The sequence below is a fragment of the Montipora capricornis genome, chromosome 3 (assembly GCF_036669925.1).
Source record: "Montipora capricornis isolate CH-2021 chromosome 3, ASM3666992v2, whole genome shotgun sequence".
NCBI lineage: Eukaryota > Metazoa > Cnidaria > Anthozoa > Scleractinia > Acroporidae > Montipora > Montipora capricornis.
Window position 1 is genome coordinate 26,057,341 of NC_090885.1, and position 10,000 is coordinate 26,067,340.

The window sequence follows — 10,000 nt, forward strand, 5'->3', positions numbered from 1 at the left end:
GCACAAATTACACTCGAACTCATTGGGAAATCTCTCACGGTGTTGATGTGGAGAAATAAAAATAAAAGCCAATCAAAACTCTTGGTTTCAATTATGTAATGATTGAGGGGTAACAACCAATCTAATCATTTTTCACACATTCCAGGAAAAATCACGTGGTATTGAACACAACGGTAAATCACAGACGCCCCTCTCAGATTTTTTTTTTGGAGAGTGGGAATCTGTGCACAGGCTACAATGGAAGGGGCCACTTGGATTTTGCTTAACCCATGAATGGGATCAAAGACACCAACCCACATCATTTTCCCGTGTGAAAATCTATTTAATTTAGGAAATATGGTTTTATAATCAATCATTCTGATGAAGACAATATAATGAAATTAAATTATCATTGTAAAATAGCTTACGACATCATACATTTATTCAATTTATTATACCGGTAATATTATAAATAACAAACTAATCTGTTTAAATAATAAATTTATCTTAATTTCATGGACAGTGAAACTGATTGGCTTTTTTCCAGAACAGGAAAGAACCTTTTTATATATTATTCTGGAAAGGGCTTACATTTACTAGGGTTATACCTGTCTGGACAATTTCGATCGGCTTAGCAAAATAGCAATTTTGGTCAGATTACTATTTTGCGAAATGGATCAAAAATTTCTGGGCAGGTACGACCCAAACCATTTACCAATGCTAACATTAGGCCTAAAAACTTTTGTTTAGGCCTAAGGTTAGCTTAAAGAATGTTTAGGATTCTTTCTGTATTTCTGTTTCTTTTAGTTTCGTTTCACAAATTAGTGTAGGCCCCAACAAAGTTCATCTCATGTATCCAACAGTGGACTCCAAAATTAGCCAGTCCCAACATGAACAATATATCTAAGTATTAACATATTTCATAACAATAAAATACCAGTGATAAATGAACAGATATTGTTATTGTTCTCTTTGGGTAATGTAATCATTGTTAGTAATGACAAAATGAATTTGTAACTGATACCCAATCTAAACATTGTCACAAAGTGAACACATCCCCATTGTCACAAAGTGAACACATCCCCTTTGTCACAAAATCGTCCTTTCTGAGGTTAAAAAGCTCATTAACATGCTATGGGACACTTTTAAGCAAAAAAAATAAATCATAAATGGCGGTCCATAGAATAGACCGGGTCTATGTACCCGGTCCAAAAGGGAGGTCTATGTTATTCCTTTCCCTTAAACAGGTGACACAGCTAACCAGGAATAGTATGTTTTGCAACAGGTTGATGGAATGGAAATAACGTGGGCGTTATGTCTATTCTTTTAGCATGTAGCGTGACATCAGATAAACTGGTTTCAAGTGAAAGCAGCCGGTGAGGCAAACGCGTGTGAAACAACACAGAAAGCATGCAATTTCGGTACATATAAGTGAAAACCGGTATCCAGCTGCAAAGCTTCCAGATTAATTAACAGTGTTATGAATGCTGCGGCCGGTGACTTCCAGCACTAGGTAGCTAACACTATCAATTGATTAAAACAAGAAATAGACATCGGCGGATGTTCGTACAAAGAACAGCTGAGGCAGAAAGAAACTAAGAAATTTGGCCATTCATAACATACCGCTGCTGGAAGTTCGGTACTGGCGATTTTGTCATGTGGTCAACAGGCAAGATTAGAGTAAATATGTCATTCATAACATTCCAGAAGGCTGAATCCAGCATTTTCACATTTTAGCTGCATGCATCGCATTGCGTCATTTGCCCTCTCGTGGAACTTGGGCGTTGAATTAGCAAACGAAATAAAATGAATCACACTGAAGCTCCAACATAGAACCCATCATTTGGTTGCTCCACTGTAGGTTATAAATTCGGATTTTCATCAAATTCGGTAGGACGAGAGGCTGTTTCAAGTCTCTCGCTATCGGAAATCTTCTCCTTCGCTGCTGTGTTGATTTATTTGTCACAGAGGGAGGTCAAATGTATTGCTCAAAGGGGTGTAGTACATTGCTTTTTAACCAATGAAATCACCGCCTTGTAATTCTATTGTCCATTTGCTGCACAGAAAACTAAATTCTGCCCAGATTATAACTCGGATACCTTTCAGGTATTCCGAGTAATAAGTGTTCTTTCAGTTGCTTCTTTATTCAAATCCAATTTCTTTGTAAGACCGTAAATAAAATTCTTCTCTGGGTTTTTCAGAACGCCAGGAGTATATGATAAATAGTTTAGGACTTCGATACATTTGTGTCATGGGGTTTTCAAAGAGTTACTTGCCAATTATACGACGGATTAGGCCTAGTCACTCACGAAAACAGGTCATGCAAAGGAGTCGGTGCCAATCGATTTCTCAGTTGGAAAAGAAATTGCAAATGTTAATCGCGTCAGGGTAGAAGTGTGTACTTTAGATAAAAGAATCAGAGTTCTTTTGATTGCTGGACAAGTTGCATTTACCTACGTATGAAAAGCGACGGTTTGTGGAGATTAAAAGTTGATTTACTCATCCCATACAGACAACTGGTCTCTTTTCCAACAATTGAATGGTTGGTTGATTGATTCCGTCATTCATTTATCCACTTTTGTTCAGTGACTGTTCGCTCAATGGATCGATTAAACATAGATGAAGTGTGAATATGATTGATTATGGTTGATTAATAACAGTTCCCCTTGGTACTCCGAGAGCCGAAAATGATTTTTTTAGTTGAGGTAGCCACCTGCCTTGTTTCTAAGTGAAAGACGGCCATGAAGTATTTTTCTGACGAAGAAAGTGCCCCCCACTCAGACCTTGCTGGATTTCTTGCGGTGAAAAACGTGATGCTTTTTTCGGCCGCCGCTAGAAATAGAATCGACTTCACAGTAGTAACCTCCCAGCCTTGAGCTCGATCCATTGGGACATTCGATGCAGGTATTTCTAACCAGTGACTTGCGGTAAGTGTTCCCTTGGCAACATAAATCTGATTGGTCAGCTATCTTTTCGACTTGCCATTTCTTCGTTGACTTACGGGAGTGCATGCGCAGTTTCACCTTGGCGATGAATTTCAAGTCAGTTGCGGGGTTGGGAGCCGGCCAATCAACACTCTGATGTCCTGACTGCATACTATATATAGGTAACTATCTATCTGGAAAATATGGTGGGGTGAAGGCCGGTGCCTGCTACGTTCCTTGACGTAAGGCATATATTGGGAAGGTTATTGCACAAGCTGTATGGATTTGAGACTTCGTTTGAGCAGGTTGAGCTTCTAAATCCTTCTTCGTAAGCTGTAACATACGAGTTTTGCGTCGGTAACTTGTACAGCACAGAGTTATCCTGGTTTGTAGAAACGTAGCTTCCAGCCTCTGAATCAGCAGTTACTTCAACACGAGTGGAGGTCTTTACCTTCGCGTCATCATCTGACTTGTATTCTTTCTTCAGTAAAAACAGCTGGAAATTCTCGACGTAAAAGGGATGTGATTCTCCAATCAAGCCCCACTGAAATTCTTGCAGCCATGTTTCGTTACGAGGAAGTCTGAAAGACGTGGAAAGACCTTGCACCAGGGCGCGCACGTTGATAAAACCCACATCTCCATTGTACTGGGGTCTGGACGGAATGTGAACTGTGCGTTCGATTGTGGTATGTGACTGAGTGTCTTTGTACGCTATCAGCTCATCGAGGTCGCTTTCCGAGAAAAGTCCTATTTTTGGTGAACACGGTCGAACCTTTTCCCCGTGATTTTGATACTCCACTTTATCGCAATAAAGCCATGCTTGAGATTGCAGGACAACCTGCGCCATTAGAAATCCGTCAAGCAGTTGGTCCGCTTTGATCATGTCATTTTCCTGTTGGTCAATGGAGTTAGCGAGCTTTTTTGCCAAGTTCCCGCGTACAACCCTGGCCAGGCTGTCCACTAACTCGAACTGAAATTCAAAAATGTTTTCTCGCAAGGCGTCGAACTCGGCGATTGTACCTTGCAAGTTCTCACATAATAGGAAGCCATTTGCCACACCCTTTAAGACGGACGAACGAATCGTTTCCACCCCATTTAGAAGATCACAGGTAGATTCTTGAAATGCTCCCCATAGCGCGATGTTCCTAGCCATTCGACTTCTGTCCACCTTTGGTGTATACGCAGAATACTCTTCGATGAACACCTCCGCGTCTTCACCAATTTCATCGGCTTTGTTATTTTTTATTTTGTCGACCAGTGTTTTCAAAGTTTTAATTTGGTTCTGGTTGTCAATTAAATCATTTGCAAGGTCAATTGTGTCGGTTGCGAGGTTTCCTAAATTAGCGAAGAGAGAGACCCCGTGTACCAACTGAGCTGCTGAGTCAGCAACTTTCCCCGCTTGATCAAGTATCTCTGAGGCATCTATGCCAGTAAATATTGCTGCTACGGGATTGGATTCTTCCGCTATTTTTGAGACAAGTTCTGCTGTTTCCTCTGCCAACTGAGTGGTTAAAATTGCAGTCATGGCAACCATTGCCTTTGTGGTATCTCGTTTCACTTTTCCTTGAAGTGTCTCGTAGTTGGTGTTAAATGTTTTTAGTTTGCCTCTTATAAACTCCACGTCGGCGTTTGCTACGCCTTCATCAAAACTTGCGACTCCTTCGAAATAAGACGAAATTCCGTTAACTTTTGCCTCGAGGTTTTCATTGAGTTTGTCTATAGCATTTAAAAGCTGCTTGTGCCTAATGGCTCCTTGTTTCAACTCGAGGATTTTAGCGTCGTCCACATTCTCATAAAGCGAAAGATCCCTGGTGTCTACCGAATGTAATGGGTCAGTCCTTTCATTTTTCATTTTCTTCAACAGCAAAAAATGTGGGTAAAATCTCTTCAATTGACAACCAGGCTCAGCCTCAATTTCTTCACAAGCTAAACGGGAAAGATGAAGGTCGAAGTTGTTCTCGTTTTGGCTGATAATCTTCATGGCTTTTCCTATTTCAGAATAAGCCCTTTCTGTCAGTGCGTCTCTGAAAAATTGATCCAGGGGGTTTTCAGGAAGCATTGTTGTGAATGCCTTCATCAACTGTACTTGTTTGGCAATGCTTGAAAACTCTTCTGCTATATTGCAACCATTTTCTCCTGAGCATCTTTCATCACAAAATTTATCAATGAATGTAAAGCTCACTTTATAGAAAAGCATCCCAACCATGAGTGGAATGGCTTTATTGACATCGCATTTGTCATCTTTGCCGCAGGCATTTGCAGTGGTGTCACCTGATAAAGGGGATGAGGAGCATTTTGAAAGAGTTGGGCAAATATCTTTCACTGAGAGTGCTGGGAATTTTCTCTCAAGAAGAGTAAAGCATGCGTCTTGAAGGGGTAAGACGTACCCGTTTTGGGCAGATGGGTCTGAAGATTGGGCACGGCCAACGTTTCGTTGCAGTGCCCATACCAGAGGCCTCCAAGTCATGGTAAATGTTTGTTTCAGTCTTGGACTTGGAAACAACGTCTCGACTGTGGCCGTTGTGTCTCTTACAAACCTCTGAAGCTCTCTGTTGAGATCTAACATCTCAAAGTTGTATGCTTTTTCCTTCAGTTGGCTCTCGGTCAGAAATTGTTCGAACTGCGGGAGGCGATCAGTGAGTTCATTTAAGTAACAATCCAACAGTCGCTGAACGCCTGGCGTATTGGTGCAAAGGTCCCATAAATTAGCTATTTCCCGCAGGCTTTTTAGGGCATCGATTGTATTATTAGCCCAGGGGTCTTCATTGCCACGAACTACTTTTGAAAACGATATCTGAAGAACCACAAATAATACGATGTTCCCCTTAAACATCTTACCACCGAGAAGTCCACGGTATTGTGAGGATAGTCAGTAGAGGAGCTTAGATAACGGCATTGGTATTAACAGTTCACTTAATTATCTTTACTGTGAATTATGTAACCTGCGAAACTTTTTCCGAATCAATAACTTTATGTGATCAATTCCTGCACAAACGTCGAAAAATTAACCAAGCGATTTGAAATAGTTTGTTGTTACTGTAATTAGTTGTTGTCATTGATCTTACCGAATTCCAACTCACTCCTGTAAGCTACAATTGTAGGTACAGAGAAACATTTTTGAATACAACTGCCTGAATTGCCATTGATACACCAATATGGTATAAAAGCCCTTTATCAAGTAAATGAATCAAGCAAAGGTTACAGGTGAGATCACGAGACACTTGTTTTGATTCTTTTATTGTTTAAATCTTAAGTACAAAAATGTTAAGTTACGTACTCAGGAATTCTTAAACTCATGAATAACGTATTTGTATAGTTGTTGGTACAGCAGTAGCGTTTCTATTTGATTGATACAATGTAAAATTATTTTAAAAGCGTGAAACACAGCTGTAAAAAGGCGTACGGCACACTAGAAGTAAACAATTGAATTAAACCGTGTTCCTCGGTGTTATACTTTCGCTAAAATGGCTACAATAATCCCACTTTACACGCACTCGAGGGAAATGTTCAGATAGAATTCTAGTAGTGGTAAAGTGTCTAGGTTAGTACACCTCATTTCTGCAGTGTCGCGTCGGGTCTCAAAGCATTAAGGGAGCTTTAGCAACGGCGACGGAAACGAGAACGCAACAAATGAGAATTTATGTTTTGAGATGACGTCCTCGTTGCCGTTTCCGTCGTGGCTGCAAAAGCTCTCTAATTAATTGCATCGAGTAATCGTACGAAGATGTGGTAACTGAGCAGTCTGTTATGTATACGATGTGACTGGAGCAGTTTTACCAGTCAAGTCTGCGTATTTTGTATTTTGATGAAAGGAAGAGAAAGGATCACTACTGGTTTGAATACGTTAAGACGTGTTATTCCTAGTGAGGTGTATAAAGACGCAAAACCACAGCTATTGGAGTGAACAAAAGCGTTGAAGGACCACCACTGAGAGGACAAGATTAAACGCCTTTACTCAAGCGATAAATGGTAAGTTAATGTTTAAGTTACACAACCTGATAGTGGTACTTCCTCTCTTTCCACAAGCTAATAAGAGAACTTCAAGTAGCCTTTTTTGGGGTGTAAAAAAATTAAATTACCGTTTTGGGGTGATTGCAAGCAGTTAAAGTTCCGTATCGCGTATGTAAAACGTCCGTGTATTTTACAAACGTTAAATTATCGAAAAGCATCCCAAAAATACCACTATTGGCTGTTCACGGACGGCTTAAACAATTATTCCATGTCGAAAGCGCGTTGTTACATGAGATGGCTGGCCAGGGAGTTTAAGATCTACGACGCGACGGCAACTAAAACGTCACAAATTTTGCATATTTAAAGGTGATGTTACATGAACGATTTTTAACGCCGATTTTTAAGGCAACATTGTTGCGTTAAAAGTTGCCTCGTGTAACAGGGTGCACAGGGCGATTTTTAACGCAACATTTTGTTGCAGCAACATGTTGCAGGTTTTTGAAAGCGATTCAAAACCTGCGACATTGGTGCCCGAATTTTGTTGGTGTTGGTGCGTGTATCACCCCCGCCGCTGACTTTAAACGCAACATCTTCAAGAGCTAACTCTCTTATTAACCGATGATATACCCCTATTTCCTCCCTCCGTCTAATCCAACTTCTCGTCCAAATAATTCGTTCCCGATTTCTTCCTTTTTCATCTTCCAAATCGTCCACTAACTACAGAACCTGAATGATTTTCAGCCGCCGTCTTCTTAACTCATTGTCCGCCATATTTGTCGAGCAGGAGCCTGGGTTCAAGTGTTGCGAGCAATGTTGCGTTAGAGCCGCGGCTACACGAGCGATTTTTGTCTCGCGCCGTTGATGCGATTTTTTTCAGATTTTGTCACTCCGCCTGCGCGCCAGGGTGGCCTCACTTGTGACAAATTTTGGCGACAAATTGAAGGCCCCCCGAATCGCATACTTCAAGAGACCTGGGCACTATAAACAGACGTTCCTACTTTAATTTCATTGGCTAAATACTCTTTAGTCGTGTCGCAAGCGCGGGCAAAAAGTTGCAGGGTGGCTACACGGGCAACTATCTCTGCGATTTTGTCGCGAAAGTTTCAACTCTGGCGACTTTTTTCTTGCGATTTTTTCACCTTTCGCGTCGCCAGTTCAAGGGTGGATGCGAAAAAATCGCATCACCAGCGCGAGCAAAAAATCGCTCGTGTAGCCGCGGCTTAAAACATACAGTTGCCGCAACAAAGTTGCGTTAAAAGCGGACTCGTGTAACATGGATTAAAAATCGGCGTTAAAAATCGGCTAGTGTAACATCACCTTAACGAGCAAGAACAATAGCTTTGCACGCTCTGCACGCGCATTTTTCATTTTTGTACATTTCTTTCACGTTTTCACGAAATCTGTGACGTGAAATGACCAATTCTCAAGTTTTGCGGAGAACGTGAACATAAGACAGCGAATTTGAATTTTCTGTCGTAGTTTCAACACCGCACCTCCTAATTCAGTTCCTGGAAAGTTGCGCTAGTTTTAGAAGTCAGACAAACCGACATAATGACGAAAAAGATTAATAAACCTGAAATTGTAATTTTAAATGACGTTTTCGTTACCGTCGCGTCATAGATCTTAAACTCCGTAGTAAATAGCCAACAAAGCGCGTAGCGCCCAGTTGGCTATAACAAGTCTCACATCCAACAAGAGCGAATGGAATAGAATTGTTTTATTCAATTTTCTTTTAATTCTGAACGCTTGGACACTTGGAAATTTTAGCTTGGCAACACTTGACGTAATCAGTTTCCATATAGGTCACACAATACATTAGCTGATAATTGAGATTGACTGAACCAATCAGAAAGTTAGGGTCCTAGGTCGTTAAATTTGTGCATGCGTGATAGAATGAAGAGTTCAAGATGAGGCAATATGCAGCGAAGGATTTCATCGCGTAATTTCAAATATCTTTGGTTTACTTATCCAAAAGACGAGCTATTCAAAGCACATTTGGAATTGATCGTTAACGAATTTCGTTCCGGGAGATCTTAAAAGAATGAAGCCGTGTTCACATTAGGTCTCGATTGTGATCAAATAGCCCTTTTCACGGTTAGTTTTTCTCATCTGCATTACAATGCAATCTAACGTGGGTGCGAGGCAATATCGGGTTAAAACTACAAATTAGCCCGAAATTGCCTCTCATACATGCTAGATTGTATGGTAATGCAAATGACAAAAACTAACCGTGAAAAGGGCTATCATAATCGAATGAAATATGAAATGGGTTCACATCAACTAATTACAGTCCCTGATTATAACTGGATTATAATTACTTCAAACAACCTCAAGCGGGTTGTTTGAAGTAATTACAGTGCGTAATTGAACAGAATGGCGAACACGCGGTGGTATGAGCAGACGAAACTTCTAATCGCTTTACGGAGTGAAGATTTGGTTTTGTCATCTTCTGTTCTCATGAGCTATCCTTGGTTCTCTTCTCACCTCAAGCATGGTGATAATGATCTTGGCAGCCACGCGATACGGCGCCATTTTGTCTCACACTGCGTTGTTACCCTATTGTATTTGAATTTTCGCAGATGTGAACAGAACCATAATTGAATGGAGTATGAATTATACTTCCGTTGATCATAATTAACGTTGAGTGTGAACACGGCTTGAGTACTTGAACAAACATTCCCGCAGTATAGATGTTCTATGGGTAGTTACAATTTGTTAGACAGGTTATGTTAGTTCAATAGGTTTTTGTCATTTTTCTCAAATCCAATTGGAATTACCCCTGCATGACCACATCATTAGTTCCGAAAAGAATGCGTGAGAGTTACATGAACTCACGGCAACTATAAAACCGTAATTGTGATCAAGAAATCTATATGTGAGGTTTATAGCGCGAGTTGGCCAGAGACGGATGAGGCAGGGACTCGGAGTTCAAAATATTTGTCGATCAAGAAGTCGATGATTGTTTGTCACTGTGTTTTAAGACTCCTTTTCAAAGCGAGGCTCCAGCATAACGCAATGGATTCTGGTCACTGTGCAGTGCATTCAAAAGCTCGATACGTTTCCGTAAAAAGCCAAACCCCTCTCGCCATTTTACATATACTTGTCTAAATTTTGATTATATCTCTTCTTGGTCTCTCCGCAGTGAC

General features: G+C 40.7%; 1 protein-coding gene across 1 annotated transcript in view; it reads left to right on the forward strand.

Moving 5' to 3' along the window:
- Positions 1-6,314: 6,314 nt before the first annotated feature.
- Positions 6,315-10,000, forward strand: part of LOC138042678 (uncharacterized) — a 14,843-nt gene continuing 11,157 nt past the window's right edge. The window contains exon 1 of the mRNA XM_068888635.1: positions 6,315-6,872. The gene's annotated coding sequence lies outside the window, so the exon portion shown is untranslated. The remainder of the gene's footprint in view (positions 6,873-10,000) is intronic.